A 22791-nucleotide genomic window follows, 5' to 3' on the forward strand; every position below is an offset into this window, starting at 1 on the left:
TGCTTTCAGTCTTGGACCACCTTCACACATACTATGCAAAGACACAAATAATTATATGTAGTATACAGGAAATGTTAACAGTTCTGTACAAAGAAATGCCAAATAACATGAATACTTACAGATTTAAAATGGTTTAAGTCACTATATTACATAAATCATTACTTAATATTATAGTGCAGGCAACCAATGTAAACATGCAACACACATGATTTTAGAACCAAACATACGAATACTAAATGTACACAGAGCATTACTAAAGAGAAGATCAGGACTGTAAGTATTACTTTGTTCAGAATGTTGAGAAGTTGGTCAAAGATCATCAAAAATATTTTCATGAAACAGTATAAAATTATCTTGATGACAAATTACCTGTTAATGTAGAGAACTATTCTATCTTTGGTCATTCACTAACCATACTGTATGACGAAAATATTTTTTTAAAGATCTTTGACCAACTTCTCAACATTCTGAACAAAGTAATACTTAGAGTCTTAGTCTCCTCTTCAGTATTGCTCTGTGTACATTTAGTATTCGTATGTGTGCTCCCAAGCTCCTGTGTCGTATGTTTACATTTGTAGTCTACACTACACATTTTAAGTATGGCTAATGCAATATGGTAGCTTAAACCATTTTAACATTGTGAGTATTCATATTATTTTGCATTTATTTGTAACGAACTGTTAATATTTCCTGTATACCACATAAAATGATTTGTATCTTTCGATACCATCCGTGAAGATGGTCCAAGACTGAAACTGATAGATATTCGGGTTTAAAATAAAAGCAGCTGATGGTACAAAAATGTATTTTATACTAAATTTGTAGTCTAATAACGAAACAAAAGTAGTACAATAAGAAATTATACTAGGAAAACAATTCCTAGATCTGCAAATGACACAAAAATTAAAACATGACAAAGGATTAACTACACACAATAACACTGTACTCTTTTATTTCTTACTATCGTCATTTTTTAGGTGCTATGTGTGCTTTAAATTACATTTTGCTGCAGAGCATCAGTATTTATGCTGATAACCCCCAACTCTTCCATCTTTCGTGATTGATATGAATTGATCAATAGAGCGTTGTTTGGACCATGTCCATTGCAATACATAAGAATACGTGTTGTTAGGTTTTGTGAACCGCATCGTTTGACCACTGAAGTCTGTCATCGATGCTCTTTTGCGCTGTTGTGTCACAGATTAACAAATAGCACCCCATAATAAATGTTTTACAGCTAGAAGCGAATAGTAAGAAATTTTAAATTATTGCATGGAAACCCTGAGACCTTTGCTACAGCTAGGTTATTCGCCAAACTTTGCCTCCAGTTATAAATGAGTGGGCACCATCAGGATTCATCCGTAATTGAATACTACCAGCTGCAAAAGGCTTTCAAAAGCCGTGGTGTGTGTTTTCACAAGTGTCTACTCCAGAAAAGAGAATCTCAAACTGCGTGAGATCTGTTTGAGTTGCTTGCAAGGACATCGCACAGCCCAAGAGCATATTCCGTGTAGACGTTTACTGTTTCCATGATTTGGTGCAAACTTACTTATTTATGGAACTATCAATAATTTTAGTCAAAATATCCACGGGTGTGCTGCCGGTCTATAGTGTCCAACGGGCACAATATTTCGGCGATCATACATGTCGCCATCATCATGTGAACTGACGGACTGAGCTCCTGTGAACGTGCCGGCACGGAGATCCGTACGCTATGGCTGCTCAGAGGGAACTGGGTTCGGTCGCGGCGGCGGCCGATTTAAATACCCTCCGCCCGCGGCGCGCTCCCTCCGCCGTCCGCGCCCCGCGCCACGGTCGCGCGGTGGAACAGATTGCGACGGCGTCTGAGATGACGTCGGAGTGATGGCTCTATCCGCCGTGGTCGTCACAATTATACGTTTGCTCGATTTACTCTTTATTAACCCGATCGCTGGTTCCCAAGCCTTGCTAAGATTATAGCCACAGTCACGGTTTATGAGGTCGTCATTGGTGCGAATTTCGATGGCCTCTCTAACAACGCTGTCCCAGTATCTCGACGTCTGTACCAGAATCCTCGTGCGGTCATATTCCATGGCGTTATTTTCCGACAAACAATGTTCAGCGACCGCCGACTTGCTCGGATACATCAGGCGAGTGTGCCTCTGGTGTTCACGGCATCGATCCTCGACGGTACGCATCGTCTGACCAATAAACGACTTGCCACATTGACACGGAATCTGGTACACGCCGGCCTTCCTCAAACCGAGGTCATCTTTGGCGCTCCCCACCAGTGCACGAGTTTTATTTGGAGGACAAAACACAGTTCCGACCCGGTGTTTCTTCAGAATGCGAGCGATCTTCCCCGAGAGTGCGCCTGTGTATGGAATAAATGCAGTGCCTACCTCCTCCCTCGTGACTTCATCCATCTCAAGAGGTTGTGCTGCAGTGGTTGGGCGGAGAGCACGTTGAATCTGCCACTCTGAGTACCCATTTTTTCGAAATACAGTTCTCAGATGTTCCCATTCCTGGGGTAGACTCTCTGCGTCAGAGATAGTGCGCGCCCTATGTACTAGAGTTTTAAGTACCCCATTCCTCTGTGAAGGGTGGTGGCAGCTGTCTGCGTGCAAATACAGATCAGTGTGCGTAGTCTTCCGATACACCCCATGACCTAGGGTGCCGTCAGCTATAATCTTAGCAAGGCTTGGGAACCAGCGATCGGGTTAATAAAGAGTAAATCGAGCAAACGTATAGTTGTGACGACCACGGCGGATAGAGCCATCACTCCGACGTCATCTCAGACGCCGTCGCAATCTGTTCCACCGCGCGACCGTGACGCGGGGCGCGGACGGCGGAGGGAGCGCGCCGCGGGCGGAGGGTATTTAAATCGGCCGCCGCCGCGACCGAACTCAGTTCCCTCTGAGCAGCCATAGCGTACGGATCTCCGTGCCGGCACGTTCACAGGAGCTCAGTCCGTCAGTTCACCTGATGATGGCGACATGTATGATCGCCGAAATATTGTGCCCGTTGGACACTATAGACCGGCAGCACACCCGTGGATATTTTGACTATCAAATACGCCGGGAGAAACTCAAGAATCACATCAATAATTTTCTCTAGAAATGTGTCTTGTGACAGCAGTACTTAAAAGAAAGTGTTGACGATTTCCAACATATTCTGTTACGTCTACGTAAAATATAAAACATAGCTTTGTAGAAACACTTTTTTGCCACTGTTTCAATAATTACTTAATTTTTCGAGAATAGTTTTTCGAGTTACCAGCCCATTGTTCAGTGTGGCAGGCAAATGTTTTAGTGTTTATAATGGTACAAAGATAAAAAAGCAGGTAATCTACTACTATCAAAGATATTAACTGCTAATGCTAAAAATGCAAGATAGTACATTCACATTTATAGAACTAAAGTTAATTAGTGTTGTATATATTTATAATTGATTACAACTTATCAAAGATGGTTTTTTTTTCCTTTTTGGTGGACCGCAGTCATGTATAACTCTCTGAAAAAAATTTCCACCATTTGACTATAATTTACTGTTCATTTATTTCACAAATATTAGATGTGCACATTGTGAGCCTTATTATGTGTATCTGAAATGGGCGAAATCCTTTAGTGCGATGAGTGATTTACAAGACTAGATTGATGTTATTCTAACTTATGACATATCCTTAGGCAGTTCAGACATTTTGTGACACTTCAACATGCAGTTGAAAACGCCTATAAAACAGAAATCGTTATTATGTGAAATAAATGAATAGAAATATCTGTGAACAAAGAAAAAATATAAACAAAGGTGAACAGAGTAGTCAGGTTTGATTTTAGCAAGGAATGATTCTAGATTGTTCATTGAATATTGGTTAAAGATGCTTCTTGTACTGCCTCCTTATTTCCAGCATTTCAAGCACAGACAGTGTCTTCGCATTGTACCAAGAGTGCAGTGGTTCTACTTCCTGCATATGACTATGTCCGCTTTGTAGACGATGTAGCGACAAAGTGAAGTTTGCTGCTGCACCTTCCAGCTTCTGTGGTGTTATTTAACTCTGGCAATGTTATTCTAACTTATGACATATCCTTAGGCAGTTCAGACATTTTGTGACACTTCAACATGCAGTTGAAAACGTCTATAAAACAGAAATCGTGATTATGTGAAATAAATGAATAGAAATATCTGTGAACAAAGAAAAAATATAAACAAAGGTGAACAGAGTAGTCAGGTTTGATTTTAGCAAGGAAGTTTTCTCTGGGTAGCTTGAGCTACGGTTTCTGTAACATAATATACACGCCACTACGGCCTTCGTGTTTGTGGTTAGACTAATTGTGACTTACTGTCCCTGTAGAACCACATATTCCTTTTTCTTCACACGCACTACTATCTACAACACATGGTACTCATATTTCACTAAGCATCTGCAACTAAGTCACCAAGTAAAATAGGGAATATAATTTACAGATCCGTACAAAGACTGAATCTATTAAAAGGATGTTTCCACTGCGATTTAAAGTTGTCAGTGGTGTCACGTTTGTACTAGTATTACCACTTCAATATACAGGTTTTTAAATGATACACATTCAGAATAATGGCGATGGGCCTAATAAATTCAGTCAATTTCATTTAATTCAACCACACCCAGAAGACTGTAAAAGAAGGTTCGAAAATTGCAAAACTTACGTGTTACGGAAATTTTGCTCTTGTTGTCTTAAGGTAAAAGAGGGGTCAAGTGTTTCGTGACAGAAGGAATGACCTAGAATACAAAGTAGTAGAAATATGCTTCTTAAAGTAAGTAAAATACGTTGATTAATGTAAACTTAACCCTTATCTTTGTCTGTACAGGTTCAAAGCATTTGTTCTAACAATGAAGGTAGCTTATAATTAGTTTAACTCTGGTGTGACCCTTCTTGATATATCTACTCCAACCTGGAACGTACCTATTAATCAGTGAAGTGTAACATGAAGTCTAAGATTTTCCCTGTTCGAATCAATTACGGAACTGGTTCTGTATAGAATGCGTGTTGACAATACGCGTATTTACATATTCCATGTTCCAGTGGCATTACGATGGAAGCTACATCTACATCTACATTGATACTCCGCAAGCCATCCAACGGTGTGTGGCGGAGGGCACTTTACGTGCCACTGTCATTACCTCCCTTTCCTGTTCCAGTCGCGGATGGTTCGCAGGAAGAACGACTGTCTGAAAGCCTCCGTGCGCGCTCTAATCTCTCTAATTTTACATTCGTGATCTCCTCGGGAGGTATAAGTAGGGGGAAGCAATATATTCGATACCTCATCCAGAAACGCACCCTCTCGAAACCTGGCGAACAACCTACACCGCGATGCAGAGCGCCTTTCTTGCAGAGTCTGCCACTTGAGTTTATTAAACATCTCCGTAACGCTATCACGGTTACCAAATGACCCTGTGACGAAACGCGCCGCTCTTCTTTGGATCTTCTCTATCTCCTCCGTCAGACCGATCTGGTACGGATCCCACACTGATGAGCAATACTCAAGTATAGGTCGAACGAGTGTTTTGTAAGCCACCTCCTTTGTTGATGGACTACATTTTCTAAGCACTCTCCCAATAAATCTCAACCTGGTACGCGCCTTACCAACAATTAATTTTATATGATCATTCCACTTCAAATCGTTCCGCACGCATACTCCCAGATATTTTACAGAAGTAACTGCTACCAGTGTTTGTTCCGCTATCATATAATCATACAATAAAGGATCCTTCTTTCTATGTATTCACAATACATTACATTTGTCTATGTTAAGGGTCAGTTGCCACTCCCTGCACGAAGTGTCTATCCGCTGCAGATCTTCCTGCATTTCGCTACAATTTTCTAATGCTGCAACTTCTCTGTATACTACAGCATCATCCGCGAAAAGCCGCATGGAACTTCCGACACTATCTACTAAGTCATTTATATATATTGTGAAAAGCAATGGTCCCATAACACTCCCCTGTGGCACGCCAGAGGTTACTTTAACGTCTGTAGACGTCTCTCCATTGATAACGACATGCTGTGTTCTGTTTGCAAAAAACTCTTCAATCCAGCCACACAGCTGGTCTGATATTCCGTAGACTCTTACTTTGTTTATCAGGCGACAGTGCGGAACTGTATCGAACGCCTTCCGGAAGTCAAGAAAAATAGCATCTACCTGGGAACCTGTATCTAATATTTTCTGGGTCTCATGAACAAATAAGGCGAGTTGGGTCTCACACGATCGCTGTTTCCGGAATCCATGTTGATTCCTACATAGTAGATTCTGGGTTTCTAGAAATGACATGACACGCGAGCAAAAAACATGTTCTAAAATTCTACAAGAGATCGACGTAAGAGATATAGGTCTATAGTTTTGCGCATCTGCTCGACGACCCTTCTTGAAGACTGGGACTACCTGTGCTCTTTTCCAATCATTTGGAACCCTACGTTCCTCTAGGGACTTGCGGTACACGGCTGTTAGAAGGGGGGCAAGTTCTTTCGCGTACTCCGTGTAGAATCGAATTGGTATCCCGTCAGGTCCAGTGGACTTTCCTCTATTGAGTGATTCCAGTTGCTTTTCTATTCCTTGGACACTTATTTCGATGTCTGCCATTTTTTCGTTTGTGCGAGGATTTAGAGAAGGAACTGCAGTGCAGTCTTCCTCTGTGAAACAGCTTTGGAAAAAGGTGTTTAGTATTTCAGCTTTACGCGTGTCATCCTCTGTTTCAATGCCATCATCATCCCGTAGTGTCTGGATATGCTGTTTCGAGCCACTTACTGATTTAACGTAAGACCAGAACTTCCTAGGATTTTCTGTCAAGTCGGTACATAGAATTTCACTTTCGAATTCAATGAACGCTTCACGCATAGCCCTCCTTACGCTAACTTTGACATCGTTTAGCTTCTGTTTGTCTGAGAGGTTTTGGCTGCGTTTAAACTTGGAGTGGAGCTCTCTTTGCTTTCGCAGTAGTTTCCTAACTTTGTTGTTGTACCACGGTGGGTTTTTCAGGTCCCTCAGAGTTTTACTCGGAACGTACCTGTCTAAAACGCATTTTACGATTGCCTTGAACTTTTTCCATAAACACTCAACATTGTCAGTGTCGGAACAGAAATTTTCGTTTTGATCTGTTAGGTAGTCTGAAATCTGCCTTCTATTACTCTTGCTAAACAGATAAACCTTCCTCCCTTTTTTTATATTCCTATTAACTTCCATATTCAGGGATGCTGCAACGGCCTTATAATCACTGATTCCCTGTTCTGTACATACAGAGTCGAAAAGTTCGGGTCTGTTTGTTATCAGTAGGTCCAAGATGTTATCTCCACGAGTCGGTTTTCTGTTTAATTGCTCGAGGTAATTTTCGGATAGTGCACTCAGTATAATGTCACTCGATGCTCTGTCCCTACCACCCGTCCTAAACATCTGAGTGTCCCAGTCTATATCTGGTAAATTGAAATCTCCACCTAAGACTATAACATGCTGAGAAAATTTATGTGAAATGTATTCCAAATTTTCTCTCAGTTGTTCTGCCACTATTGCTGCTGAGTCGGGAGGTCGGTAAAAGGAGCCAATTATTAACCTAGTTCGGTTGTTGAGTGTAACCTCCACCCATAATAATTCACAGGAACTATCCACTTCTATTTCACTACAGGATAAACTACTACTAACAGCGACGAACACTCCACCACCGGTTGCATGCAATCTATCCTTTCTAAACACCGTCTGTACCTTTGTAAAAATTTCGGCAGAACTTATCTCTGGCTTAAGCCAGCTTTCTGTACCTATAACGATTTCAGCTTCGGTGCTTTCTATCAGCGCTTGAAGTTCCGGTACTTTACCAACGCAGCTTCGACAGTTGACAATTACAATACCGATTGCTGCTTGGTCCCCGCATGTCCTGACTTTGCCCCGCACCCGTTGAGGCTGTTCCCTTTCTGTACTTGCCCAAGGCCATCTAACCTAAAAAACCGCCCAGCCCACGCCACACAACCCCTGCTACCCGTGTAGCCGCATGTTGCGTGTAGTGGACTCCTGACCTATCCAGCGGAACCCAAAACCCCACCACCCTATGGCGCAAGTCGAGGAATCTGCAGCCCACACGGTCGCAGAACCGTCTCAGCCTCTGATTCAGACCCTCCACTCGGCTCTGTACCAAAGGTCCGCAGTCAGTCCTGTCGACGATGCTGCAGATGGTGAGCTCTGCTTTCATCCCGCTAGCGAGACTGGCAGTCTTCACCAAATCAGATAGCCGCCGGAAGCCAGAGAGGATTTCCTCCGATCCATAGCGACACACATCATTGGTGCCGACATGAGCGACCACCTGCAGATGGGTGCACCCTGTACCCCTCATGGCATCCGGAAGGACCCTTTCCACATCTGGAATGACTCCCCCCGGTATGCACACGGAGTGCACATTGGTTTTCTTCCCCTCTCTTGCTGCCATTTCCCTAGACGTTCTTAGAGCATGCCAACTAACACGCGTCAATGTTTCGCGTTACCTCAGGTGGAAAACGGGCCGTCGCGGCCTAGGCAGGGTACCGGCTGCCGTGCGAATGCAGCAGGTGTTGCATTTTGAGTGGAGTTACGCATGTCCACTACCACCTGTCTTCATTTATGTTGGCAACATAACGGCGGCAACATAACAGGTGCACGCAACGTCCAACAGCGCTTCGTTGCTTGTCAAATGTAATTAGTGAAACGGGGCGAAACTGGCAACACGTGGCGGAAATATCTCTTGTCAGTTGTGAACACGTGGGAGCAGTTTAAACATGTCTCACGTTATTTCTGTACCTTTGTCCTTTCTTTTATGTCTCTTGCTCTCTCTCTCTCTCTCTCTCTCTCTCTCTCTCTCTCCCTCTCCCTTCATACATGCACACCCCCATTCTTATAAAAACCAAGTCTCATGCACCCTTCAATTTCTTCAGAATTTAATCATACTTGAAGCACGTGCAGACGGTCTTGGGAAACGACATAAAAATGACAAAAATCACTGATCTGTAGTGTGATGGTCCCATGAGCAGTACATTTAGAACTTCTACACTAAGAATATTCGTAAAGTTCATCACTTTGATGAAAATAGAGTTCTATAATTAACATTATTCTTTGCACCTAAGTGTCGGCAGTCGTTCTGTAGCTGTTGTAACGGCCTGACACAGCTAGCACACTTTCGCTGTTGCCGTAAATGAATACCTTACCAGACTCCACTTTGTCAATGTGGTGTGCTGTCCTATTTTCAATACTCAAGACGTCTGCCTCGCTAATTTGGTGCAGGAATTTAAATATTTAGCACAACTGTAGGGACATGTATTTGCAAAAAGCAAGTGACTAATTTTCTGTCTTTATTAATGTGTACTCGACGGATAGAGAGTGTTAATACTCTAACAGCAGATAGTGTTAGTCAAAACTAGGAAAAAAACCTCCCACGTATATGTGGAAATAGAGACTTGTAGAGAGAGACACCAATCCATTTTTGTCATAGCTCCTCTGTAAGGCTGTGAGGGAGACCTAGAGGATGTACAGATTCTAATGGAGAAAATACTTAGTGGGAAAGGATCATCAAATCTAAATTTTTTATGTAATGTTAATGAATTATATCATTTTCATGACAAATTTAAAAATCTAATTAAAACAATGAGGATGATTTGCACACAGAAGGTCAGCAATAGAACTAATAAGCAGAAGATCTCAGATTCGAGTCTCTGTCCAGCACACATTTTCATTCGGTGCCACTGATTCTGCATAAATTCCCATTGCAGCTGTTGTTGACAGTTCCCTTCCCTCACTTTTCATTTTTCCCCCTTCCTTATTCAATATAAATAATGCCTATCACAGCTGCACATTCCGTGTGATGCTTATTCCTTCAGACATGTCCGAAAGAAAAGACACGACGATTTCTTATAACTGATTCCACAACCATCATTGTTGGTGCACAATATCGTTCATCCTCTGGCGGTAATCTAAAATGGACCCGTGATACATTAAAACTGTTGTGGCGTCCAAAATCTGCAAGGATAAAAACTAAAAAAACCGAACTTACAGGCCTTGCTGAACCCAAAAGTTGTACAATCAACGACTAACCACCAAACCTGCAAAGTTGAAGCACTTATTGCACATCACAATTTTTCGTCTACCCTGATGCTCCGGCATTCTACAGCGCATTAGTTTGTGTAAATGCACAGTAAGAAACTGAAAGTGATATTGAGTTTGGAGATGGTTCTCTCATAGAAGACCTCATCTGATTTGAAGTACAGATGGAGGTTGTGTTTTCTCCTGCTTAAAATCGTTTTGTCAGCTTCCATTTACATATAATAGAATTTCCTTGGCAGTACGTGTGAAAAACGAGTTAGTCTTTTCATTGTGTTTGTTTATATTTTCCCACGATTTTAACATAGAGTTATTGACTTAAGGCCTTAAAATTCAAACTTTAACAAATTACCAAAATGTTACTATCATCGTTTTTAGCCATAACCCTTCACATATGAGGGTAATCCCGAAAGTAAAGTCTCCTATTTTTTATAAGTACAAAGACTTGTTTATTTCTACAATGGTGTACATCAGTTTAGAGTTTGAACATTTAATATTTTTCCACGTAATCACTATTTCTGTTGATGCATTTTTGTAGACAATGTGGCAGTTTTTGTATACCCATGTCATACCAGCTCGCCGCCATGCTGTTTAGAAAGTTGTGAACCTCTTCTTTCACCTCGTCGTCGGAGTTGAATCGCTTTCCAGCCAAATGTTCTCTTAACCCAGGGAACATTCACTGGACTGTCAGGACTTAGGGTGGTCGGGTGATTATGTTCCACTGAAACTGTTGCAGGAGGGCAACGGTTTGCGAGCGATGCGTGGGCGAGCGTTGTCATGGAGAATGTGTATATCCTCGCTCAACATTCCCCTTCTCCGGTTCTGAATTGCCTGTTCGAGATTTTTCAGAGTCTCAGAGTACCTGTCAGCGTTAACTGTGGTCCCAACGATTCAGTTCCGACGACGAGATGAAAGAAGAGGTTCAAAAGTTTCTGAACAGCATGGTGGCGAGCCGGTATGACATGGGCATACGAAAACTGCCACAGCGTCTACAAAAATGCATCGACAGAAATGGTGATCATGTCGAAAAATAACTAAATGTACAAGCTGTATCTGATGTAAACCACTGTAGAAATAAACAGGTCTATGTACTTATAAAAAATAGGAGACCTCACTTTTGGGATAACCCTCGTGCTTCTCAGTTCTCAATCCAGTGACCTCAAACATTATTATCCCATAGCACTCTTCTAATACCTTCTTAATCAGATGTGGTATACTATACGTATTAGTTTATCGATAATCATATGCATCAAAGTGATCAAGCACACTGTTATGTCTGCATACCAATCATCAGTTTTATATTGTAAATATAACTATCCCTTTCTTGATAACACAATTCAACCTTTGTGTCATACTCGTTCTTCATTAAAGCAGCAGTTAATAAATTCATTTAATGTGTTCAGGAAAGTCATACCTATGAAGACTGGTTTATTGAATTTAATTTCAGCCTTATTCATATGTATCACTGTTGGATTTCCATTAAATATTATTCTACATTTATAGTTTGCCTTAGGTATTAGCTTATCACACTTTTTACCATCACAAATTAATTTTGTATTCACCCAGTTTTGTATATTTTCTGATGATCATACCAACTACACTGTTATTCTTTAGGTTATAATGCTCCTACCCAAATCATTCATTACTTTGTTCGTATCTCAGTATTGAAACTGATGTGGTTTCTCAATCATTTATTTTACTTTAATCTCAGGATGTTATGTCTCTTTGGTAATTGCATTCCTAGAGACATGAATTGTTTTAGGTGCCTAAAACAAACAACATATTTATGTTTATTGCAGTATGTATTTAATAGGGTGAGATTATTCTCAGGTAATAATGACATTCCGTATATTAATGATATACAAATTTTTGATATTCCACATATCCATTGTCTGAATGATAAAGTATCTTAGTCACATCTGCATTTAAATTTTGTTCCTAGTTCAAATCACTATAAGGTAGAAACAATGAAAGGGCCCAACACAACAGTTATTTGCTTCAATATAAATCACATAATTTGATTCCTTATTATGGTCATCATCTCTCAAATATTTGTGGTTTTCTTTAAAACAACTGTCATAACATTGTGACATGCCACCTCTTTTTCCCTGTTCAGTCATTAATATCTGATGATAATTATGTAATAACTGATTTATTCCTCACTTCAACACTGCATAGTGCGATAGACCTGCTTTAGTATAAGTATAATGGAGGATCTATTTCATATGACTAAAATGTGTTTCACTAAAATTTTCAAATCTCTTTGCCACTAGCACAACCCCTTTTTTTAGTTACATTTGCCCTTATCTCTTGCATTAAAATTACTCCGAATTAACTTTGTTCAAAGTCAACATCATTCACACTATATTCAATATGTTATAGAACTATTTCTCAGTGGTGGCTGCATATCTGTCAATCTTTTCCACTCATTCATAAACAGAACCACCTCATCATCAGTAAAAATGCTTGTTCTTTTGATAAGTTTGGGAGTAGCTTGACCAATGATGATATTATGAGTTTTGTACTATCCTCAATTTTTGTACAATAAAATCAACCTCTCTCTCATTATATCTCTTTGACAAACAAATGTGAATCATAGCAAGTGAGATTCAATAATAATATAGGAACAAGTGTTATTTCTTTAATCTCAAGATTACAGTCACAATACAAAGGAGTTATTTGTTATTCACTGAAAGGATTATGCTGATGTACATTTCTGTTCTTTGATGCAACTGGTGGATTTCACAATGAACATTATTTAGTTCTGCAATGAATTGTGGTTGTTCTTTTGTTAACTTTTTCATTGGCTCAGTTCACTCAAAGTCTTTTTTCACTAACTCAATATAATGTGATGCACAATATCTCCATAAACAAGTTTTCAAATTCAGTGTACACTAGAAACATTGTTGTTCATATATTATATGTATTCACCTTTGTTGGGTAGTATAATTTTAACTGATTCATTTTTTGAATGGTGTAAGTATTTAGATTATCTTCTGAAGCAGAGTGCTTTGTATACATTCAATGTATATTAATTTCTACTGTATATGTTGTATACTGAGATGGAGCTAGAAGATGCTAAGTTTTAATCCAATAATCATGAGGCCTTCTCTCATATTTCATGTAATATAGACATATATGTGTTTTCTTGTTGTGTTTTGCAGCCTCTAGTGAATGCATTACACATTTCTCATCAAACATGCACACATTAATAGAGATATTAAATTTATATTTATGTTTATCTATGTTGTGAATTATAACTAGGTTTTATGCTGACTCCAGCCTTCTCACTAATTTTTCCATGAATTTAAAAATTAACTGGATTTTGTACTGATGCTTGTGCTACCACCTCCTGATTACACAGGCCAACGATAGAAAAACTTTTTGGTTGAAAATACATTTTTCTTATGTTTTTAGGGTGAGATATCTAAATACAATACTTAAAAGCTGTATCACCCACTATTTCTTGACATTTTACAGCTAAATTTATTAAATTAAGTGTTTTTTAAATAATTTAACTGCTTTCATATACTTACAATAATTTAAAAAGGAGGTGTAATGAATGCAGATGGCATTGGTAGCACTGATGAAAAACCTTCACTGGCAAAAAACGTCCATTCTATTTTTGTGTTACAGATGGTGTTTTGTTTACTATCAACCTAACCCCACTTTCTCATTTCCTGTACATGTGCTCAGTACAATGATCATGGTTGTTAAAACTCTGCTGGCAGCTTTTGTTATATTTGTGGTGAATTTGTGATTAAAAAACACCAAAGAAACCTTACAGACTTTGTGAAAAAGGTTCATCTATCATACTTTTGATCTAAAATGGTGATCAAGATTAATCTTGGGTTGCCGCCTAAGGTAGGTTATGTGTGCGTTGAAGATCTGAGAAAATGGTCCAAAAAGGAGCAAAAAGCCTTTGGATTTGCTGTTCCTATGATATGGAGGGAGCCAAGAAATCATTCCGATGATTGCTAGCTTTGCAGTGTTGATATTACTGGTCATAATTCGAAAAACGAGAACGTAATAAGCTAGCCTAACTTTCTGTCTGCCATCTGACCAGTAGGGCATGGTGTAGATTTGCCATTACCTGAACCACCAGATGATTTAAATTCTATTCCAGCAGAAGTATTTTCTGGTGTACTAGTTGATTTAGATGAGCCACAAGATGATGAATTCCATTGTAATACAGAAAGTCTAGAGCCCAAATTATTTACTCAGATCGAGTTTAACGATTTGGTTAGGGATCTGGGCTTAACGAAAGAAAAATCTCAATTGCTTTGCTCTAGATTTAAAAAAAAAGAACTTATTGGCTGTTAGAAACGGCATATACATGTGTAATATATATAGAGAGAGCAGCAATTTTGCAAGTTTTTTCAACAAGAAGGTGATTTAGTGTAATGCTCAGAGATTCCCAGTCTGATGAATGAGTTTGGTATTGAATACAAAAACGAAGACTGGAGGCTTTTTATTGATTCATCCAAAACTAGTTGAAAGGATATTTTATTACACAATGGTGACATGTATGCATCTATACCTGTTGGACATTCTGTACATATGAAAGAAAGATGTGAAAACCTAGAAACAGTGCTAAATAAAATAGGCTATTCCGCTGATTGTTGGATCATATGTGGCGATCTAAAAGTAACATGCATGCTACTTGGTCATGAAGGCGTCTTTTGCAAATTTTCATGTTTGTTGTGTGTGTGGCACAGTAGGGCTATAGATCAAATGAACTGGTGCCAAAAGAACTGGCCTGTGAGGGAGCCTTTAAAACCTCATGAAAGAACATTCTACGCAAAAACCTTGTAGATCCAAAAATGTACTCCTACCACTTCTACATACAAAGTTAGGCATAATGAAAAAAAATTGTGAAGGCTTTGCCTAAAGATGGATCATGTTTTAAGTATATCTGCCAAATGTTTCCACACCTGTCAGAAGCTAAATTAAAAGAAGGCCTATTTGTTGGACCTGACATTAGAAAATTGATGTTTGATGCTAACTTTGAAACCACAATAATCTTAATGAGGAAGAAGTTGGGACATGAAAAAGAACCAGAAAACGTTTCTATTATAGCTACAATGTTAAGGAAGTATAAAACCTTATGATGTTCAATTAGCCTAAAATTTCACTTTTTGAACTGTCACCTTGATTACTTTCCGGACAATATGCGAAATGTTTGTGAGGAGCAATGGGAGTGTTTCCACCAGGACATTAAAGTGATGGAAAAACCTTAGCAATGCCGCTGGAACACCAACATGATGGGGGACTACTGTTGGTCACTTCACTGAGAAGTTCAGCAAGCGACTCATTGTACAAAAAGCTACACAAGGAGCTTCAAAGAAAATACCAACCAATTCCAGATCACAAGTGAAACCTCTATTTACACATATCATTGTTTTAAGTGGCTTACTGTAAATAAAAGCCATGCTTATGTTGTAACAGAGCGTTTCATTACTTTTCCCATTTACAGTGAAGCAGGATTTTTATACTACACTCCTGGAAATTGAAATAAGAACACCATGAATTCGTTGTCCCAGGAAGGGGAAACTTTATTTACACATTCCTGGGGTCAGATACATCACATGATCACACTGACAGAACCACAGTCACATAGACACAGGCAACAGAGCATGCACAATGTCGGCACTAGTACAGAGTATATCCACCTTTCGCAGCAATGCAGGCTGCTATTCTCCCATGGAGACGATCGTAGAGATGCTGGATGTAGTCCTGTGGAACGGCTTGCCATGCCATTTCCACCTGGCGCCTCAGTTGGACCAGCGTTCGTGCTGGACGTGCAGACCGCGTGAGACGACGCTTCATCCAGTCCCAAACATGCTCAATGGGGGACAGATCCGGAGATCTTGCTGGCCAGGGTAGTTGACTTACACCTTCTAGAGCACGTTGGGTGGCACGGGATACATGCGGACATGCATTGTCCTGTTGGAACAGCAAGTTCCCTTGCCGGTCTAGGAATGGTAGAACGATGGGTTCGATGACGGTTTGGATGTACCGTGCACTATTCAGTGTCCCCTCGACGATCACCAGTGGTGTACGGCCAGTGTAGGAGATCGCTCCCCACACCATGATGCCGGGTGTTGGTCCTGTGTTCCTCGGTCGTATGCAGTCCTGATTGTGGCGCTCACCTGCACGGCGCCAAACACGCATACGACCATCATTGGCACCAAGGCAGAAGCGACTCTCATCGCTGAAGACGACACGTCTCCATTCGTCCCTCCATTCACGCCTGTCGCGACACCACTGGAGGCGGGCTGCACGATGTTGGGGCGTGAGCGGAAGACGGCCTAACGGTGTGCGGGACCGTAGCCCAGCTTCATGGAGACGGTTGCGAATGGTCCTCGCCGATACCCCAGGGGCAACAGTGTCTCTAATTTGCTGGGAAGTGGCGGTGCGGTCCCCTACGGCACTGCGTAGGATCCTACGGTCTTGGCGTGCATCCGTGCGTCGCTGCGGTCCGATCCCTGGTCGACGGGCACGTGCACCTTCCGCCGACCACTGGCGACAACATCGATGTACTGTGGAGACCTTACGCCCCACGTGTTGAGCAATTCGGCGGTACGTCCACCCGGCCTCCCGCATGCCCACTATACGCCCTCGCTCAAAGTCCGTCAACTGCACATACGGTTCACGTCCACGCTGTCGCGGCATGCTACCAGTGTTAAAGACTGCGATGGAGCTCCGTATGCCACGGCAAACTGGCTGACACTGACGGCGGCGGTGCACAAATGCTGCGCAGCTGGCGCCATTGGACGGCCAACACCGCGGTTCCTGGTGTGTCCGCTGTGCCTTGCGTGTGATCATTGCTTGTACAGCCCTCTCGCAGTGTCCGGAGCAAGTATGGTGGGTCTGACACACCGGTGTCAATGTGTTGTTTTTTCCATTTCCAGGAGTGTATATAGTAAAAAGCATATTGCTTGAAAACTATAGGAGATACAAAAAACTAAAGCTAGATTCGGATACATTACATAAAAATCCATATAGGTCAGCTATCAAAGTAAAAAATGTTTTATTAAAAAATTTTACATTGACCTCTTTTATTACTCTTAAGGTTTACACATTCTATCTTAACATGTATTGGCTCTGGTAATGATAAATATAATGAATACTTAGTTGTAATACTATTATCATATCCAATATCACTCTTGAAACTCTATCTTGAAACATCCATTTATGAGTCAACCTCTTCATTTGGCATTTGTATTAAACTTATTATAATCTCCTTTATTTCTTATTGTACAATTGTATGTTGAGAAACTATGTAGTTTTCTTTCTTTGGTTACACAGAATTTCTAGTCACAGAACAATACTGATTAAACTTTCAATATGTGAGTCCTATAAAGTCATCTTTTACCTGTTGTTCTACTCTTCGTCTAGCTAATGCTATATACATTTTTCATTGTTATTTATTTGAAGACTATTTTGAAATGCTTTCCAAGTTAAATACTGTTGGTGTCTTTTTATTACTGTAGGATGCTCATATTTATTTCTTCAAATGAAAAAATGATAAAATTTTTTCAATAAATATCTTTTCATTATTATGAAGTATGTCGTAACATGAAAGGCGATATCATTATTGAGCTCCAGAAATGACTTATCAGATAAGTCAGTCATTATGAAATCAACAGTAGTATAGAGAAGCGATACCTCAATGTCACACAAATTCTTCAAGTATGTGTCTTTGTTGACACTGAAGTTTAGCTGCTAGCTCCATTTATATACCACTAAAATGTTTGAGCTTTTTAGATGCACTCTTTAGAACATCTATTAGATCTGAAACTAATGCAGATGATTTAATGCAATGTACACTTAACAGTGATAAATCACTTACACCACATCTTACTATCTCATTTATCCATTCACTATATACATGGCATGGATTCTCCTATAAAGGAATGCAGCAGGCCATTAACATACCTGAATGCTACCACTGTTCTTGCAAATAAGCCAGAAAACTCTATGTTAGAAGTATATATTTTATAATTAAAATTATACTCATTCAGCTGTGTACAGAAAAAAGTTATGAAAGAAAATAAATTTTTTATATGAGAGTGTGTTGCCTAATAGATTTAATAGATAATCTTGAAGTAGTCCTATAGTAGATGTTAACATGCAACATAATTCCACCACTGTGTCTCTGACACACAGCCGTCATGGTCTGTAGATTTTGTAATAATAATATCAACAGATTAATTATTATCAGTGACTTATTACATATGAAACATCCCATTTATTCCTTATATATATGAAATTCCAGCTACAAATAACTAGTGATCAATATGCTTTATTTGACAAAATTGATTTCACTTGTTCAAGTAATGTATCTGATAAATATGGTTGTGAACTTCTCGTTGATTGTTTGGTAGGTTGTACCATATAAACTTTGAAATCTGAAATATTATAGTATGGTTATAATAATGAATCTTTGTATACAAGTACTGCAGTCCTCATACATGACCAATTTCATGTACTAAGGCTTTAGGCACATTTATTTGCTCTTCTGATGCTTCACTATAAATCATCAAGTGTCATATCTCACCTTGCTCCATATTTATGTCTTCGACATTTCTCACATGTATCAGTTTCCTACCCCTGTACTCATATTTTATTGGTAATTAAAATACCTGGCTTATTGCCATGATGTTAAAATTGAATGTCAATATGACTTGCCATACATGAAATGTTGCTTCTAGTGCTCATAATATCTTTTTACTTGACCCTTTATAATTCCATTTATATTCGTTTTCTGCCACCAATAGATACTGGTTCTACAGCTACCAAACGCGTCTTTTACATCAGATCTAGACGTTTTCATTGTATTTTAAGTATGTTCACCTATCTTATCAGATACTTGAAAACTATATGTCTACTGAAAGAACATTAAAAGCTCTCATAATGCTTTATCACTCACTTGGGAATTTAGGTCATCAGCTGCTACATACAAGTAAACGAACTCATTTACACACATTGTGCTTAACTTTTATCATCTGCAACTTCTTCATTCACCAACAACAGCAGATTTTGATGCAATTTTTACCAATATTTACACTGACCCATATGGTAAGTTAATGTGCAGAATTTGTAAATGTATCATACAAACAGTGTGAAGTACGATGAATTAAAGTTAGATTGTAAAAACGATGCCATTGCCACGTACTGAACAATCATCATAATTTGACAGAGAAGCAGTGTCTTGAGAATGCAGCAAGTGGGACCATAGTTGCATCTGGGCTGATGGTCTAGCAGCACAGCATGTGGCTCGAAACCAAAAGCTTGTGCGATCGATACCTGCCTGGGTTATTATTTTCACTTTGCCTTCGTGCCACGCATTTACCTATAAATGATGTGGAATTACGCATTTTGAAATACAATAATAATTTCAGTGTACCAGCGTCTGCTTCCCTCAGATTAAAGATCATAATCAGCAATATTAATACACTGCAAATATTGTGAAAAATGGGCAGTGAGTTACTCAAGTTTGAAGTATCACAACAAACATGACCAATAAAAAAAAAATGCTTCAGCACCTTTGCTTCGTTTACAGCACAGCAGTTGACTCAATTTTCTGCTCTTTGCCTTTCCTGAATGAAATCTAGATTTGTGCAGCATTCCAATGATGTCCGCTGTAAGGTCCACTTCACAAAAAGAATACTGTAAAATGAGCTGAACATACTGTGCGTATTTTGTGCCACCTCAGCCAGCTGCTGACACATACTCAATCACTCTCACATATATAATTCACCCATGATTTGCATATAACATTTATAATGATTGTAAACATATTACTTACATCATGATGTGCTCGCATGATAGCTGTGAGATATGATTCCAAACAACCCTTTAATATGGAACACATACCAGTAATACCCATGACTGCTTACATTGTGTAAATGGTATGAAAGTGAGGATATTCAGTTACTTATTATTGTTCTCTGAAATTTGTTCATAACTCTACATGGTGGCCTACATACAAAATACACTGTGCCAGACAGGTTGCCTATTTGTATGTAATGCTACCCCAGCAAATCCTGTCTAGGGCACTAGTTTGTATATACATAAAACATACATCTGGCAGTTGTATGGCTCATGATCAACACACAAACAAACATTTGTTCACTAAAATTCATTTAAGTAGATTTTGCTTAACTTTTATCATCTTCACACACACACACACACACACACACACACACACACACACACACACACACACACACATATATATATATATATATATATATATATATATATATATATATATATAGAGTAATGCAGTTATACTAACATAAATTAAATAATCATTAATATAATAATCTCCGTCTTGATAGAAGGGATGTAAGATAAATAATGTTAAGCATTATAATAATGCATGCAGTGTAATAAACCTTCTTTGAAATATGGGACTATAGAAAATGTAATGTATATTGCATCTTATACATGTTAATATAGGCTCTCCCGTTTTAGTATTATAGCTCACATCACGTAAGACGACGCTCCATGCATGGAGGCAGAGCAGCAAAGGGATGAGAACTGCGCATGTGTGGCGGCAGAGAGAGAGAGCAAACAAAGTCCACGTTGCCGAACTGCATTGCTGTGGACAACAGTTAGGCATATTTGCCTACAGTACATCATATTATACATTCAAATCTGTGAGGAGAACAGTAAATATTGAAACCAATTTCGATCAGTCGTCATGTGAGAAACATTAATTCATGTCTTGCCAACGTTGTGTTCACTGTTCCACATATTTACTCTGCTTGACATTGGGAGGCGAGAGCAGCTGACCCAGCTTTCTGAAGACATGAAGTAAAATTTTTCTCAACATCACAATTCTCTAACGCCAAGAGTATTGATACTGCTTACAATAATTACCTTTTATTGCGATTTGAACTGTATTATAAGTAAAAATTTAATACACAACGAAATTAACTTAAAGCACAAACATAAATCATTATATTTGCTTGGCAACTGATACTACTCAACAGAATTTTTAAACATGTGTAAGGTGTGTGTGTTGATGTGTTTGACTGTAGTTAAGTGTGATCACTATGAATAAAAAACAATTAGTGGTAGAAAAGACTAATGAAAAGACTACTGTAAAAATGTTCAGTAACTTGTCACATTTTTCGCGGTTAATCGGTATGGTGAGTGTAAACTATCTCGTTAGATTCTACAGTGACATACAGTGACAGACCGAATTTATAACCCATGGAAAAAGTAAACAATTAACCATTATCTGCGAATAACTCCAGGAAGTAACTGTTACTGTCATGTTAGGTCCTCATTAAATTCGTGCCTTGAAAATGACAGGGGTTTACTAGCGGAAATATCGAGCTTTTGACCAACTTATCCAGCTGCATTCTCACGTGATATTAGAGCATACAACATGGTGGGAGAAGCTTAACTTCTTTTTGGGCAACGTGTTGAACATTATAGCCTGCATAATTCAAAGGATACAAAGCTGTAATCAGAAAGGCTAGGAAGTTTTCATTACTATGTATGCAACTGATATGTTGACAAACACATTTTTTAAACCACAAGTCTCTAAAACTAAGAAATATTATTACTTTGTTCCAAAGTTTACATCGTAATACCACTGTCACTTCTATTTGAATCTTTTTCTGGACAATCTGATGGTAAATTGACGATGATAGGATCAAGGCTTATATCCATCATAACTTCCCTGTCAAATTATTCATTCTGAAGCTTTCCATCATACCGCACAGACTGTTCCCGCGCTACAGGTAGCATGTTGTCTATTGTCTCATGCACAGGCGATTAAGAGAATCTTATCCTGAATGTTTTTTTTTCCACATCCTTAACCTAACACTACAGGCACCTCAGTTTTGGAGATGGTTGAAAAATACTTGGATAATATGGCATAAAGTGTGTTTTTCAACCATCTGCTAAACTGAGATATCTGTTGGGTTCGGTTAAGGATGCTCTTGGCCTGAGGAAATGTGGTGTGTACAAGATTCCTTGTCAATGTGGGCAGCTTATCTAGGCCAGACATTCTGTGTGCTGTCCTCTCCCTTGTCTCATTATCGCCAACACAGACACAACAGTACACTAAACACAAACTGTTACAGACATCTGCATTTAACAATCACGTACACTTTGTGAAGCTAAAACCACAGTATGACATTTTTTTCTCTGGTGTGTCACTTTTTTCTCTTTATTTGCTTTATTTTCTTGATACAACCGAAGAATTATTTCAGGATTCTATTGGTAGGGAGTAGGCATGGGGTGGTAAATTGCTGGGCCGAAATTTAATGATTCATTTTGAGTAAGATTTTCTTGCTCTCAGTTTCAAAATGTAATAAAGTAATTATGAATACTAGTAAGATGATAACTTTAAACATTTGCATGCAATGATCAAAGGCGCTATTCAGAAACGTTGACCTGACCATTCAAATTATTTTCATCACTAATCATTGACGATGTATTCTGAAGTTCATTAAGTTTTATGGAAGTAACTTAAAAGAAATATTTAATGTGGACCATCCACAGAGTGCAACAGCATAGAGAACTAATTAACCATCAACAAAACCTGAATTTCAATGAAATGTTATATATTTCTACAATGCCAATGTTAGTTAACTGAATCTGTAATTAAGCCAAGTTCCTGCATCTTACAATTTTTAATAAAGGCTTGAACTAGTAATGATACAAGAATGTTCTTATCATCTGCAGTAAATTTAGATTTCC

Source organism: Schistocerca serialis, chromosome 2, assembly GCF_023864345.2.
Source record: "Schistocerca serialis cubense isolate TAMUIC-IGC-003099 chromosome 2, iqSchSeri2.2, whole genome shotgun sequence".
In the NCBI taxonomy this organism is placed as follows: domain Eukaryota; kingdom Metazoa; phylum Arthropoda; class Insecta; order Orthoptera; family Acrididae; genus Schistocerca; species Schistocerca serialis.